The 893-nt window shown below is 43.2% G+C and overlaps 1 protein-coding gene across 12 annotated transcripts in view; it reads right to left on the bottom strand.

Moving 5' to 3' along the window:
• The window catches only part of GRK7 (G protein-coupled receptor kinase 7), a 72,941-nt gene that overhangs the window by 4,219 nt on the left and 67,829 nt on the right, over positions 1-893 (bottom strand).

The raw sequence follows: 893 nt of genomic DNA, 5'->3' as shown, positions 1-893 counted from the left end.
AAGGGTTTTTAATTTATTTCAAATGCTCCTGACTGCGCAGGGAGGGGAGACTTGACCTCTCTCCTGTGTGCCATGCTATCTGGGCATTTGCTTGGCTTTGGAAGAGCCCACTCAATTAATCAAATGTTATCTCATTTGAATGAATGTTTAAAAACTACAAAGAACTGAAATGAAAACGTTGGAAGGTTTTCTCTTTCACTGAACAGCTGGTTTTTATATGCTTTCTCTCTAATGTTGTAAACAGTTTTTATTCAAAACAGTCACAACAACGGATGCTTAGAAAAAGGTTTTGCTTGACAGAGCAGCTTCAGGCCATGATCCAGTGCTATAGGGTAGTGTTTTCCCAAAGAAGTTGGTCAATGTTTGATTTTATAGACTCAAAGTGTGCTTATAAAGTATTGAGATAGATTTTTATTCCAACACACCAAGTAGCTGGTGTTCCCTTCAGGGAAGTCATCTAAAGAGACTGTTTGCTTCTTCCACTGCCTCAGCCACTGTCAGTATGGCCTCTGATGCTCCCTGCATGCACTTGAGAACCAGGACAGTACAGATGGTCAGTGGTCACCATTTCCAGCTCTCTTCTCCTTCATGGGTAGACAGAAGGCGATACTAGCCATCCCTCTTGCCTTTAGGCAGGGCCCAAGGAATCACTGTGGCCAACAGAAGTGTGTCTGAAGTGATATGAAGTGGTCTGAGGCAGGTAAAACTCCCCAGATTCTCCGTGGGTACTTGTGTTGTCATAGCAACTGGAAGCCATCAGTTCCTATGGAGTTGAAAGATGGAAGCAGTCTGGAGCTCTGAGTCATTGCTCAGAAGGAAGATACACTAGAGGACCACGGAATCCATAATGGACTCCGTGGGAATGAGAAATTATCCTTTAGTTTTAAGAGGTT

The sequence above is a fragment of the Sus scrofa genome, chromosome 13 (genome assembly GCF_054392235.1).
Source record: "Sus scrofa isolate SSC_HxYL_T2T_F1_AM1 chromosome 13, Sscrofa_HxYL_maternal_Yorkshire_Landrace_v2.0, whole genome shotgun sequence".
NCBI lineage: Eukaryota > Metazoa > Chordata > Mammalia > Artiodactyla > Suidae > Sus > Sus scrofa.
Note: the sequence above shows the minus strand (reverse complement) of the source record. Positions and strands in the feature narration are given on the sequence as shown.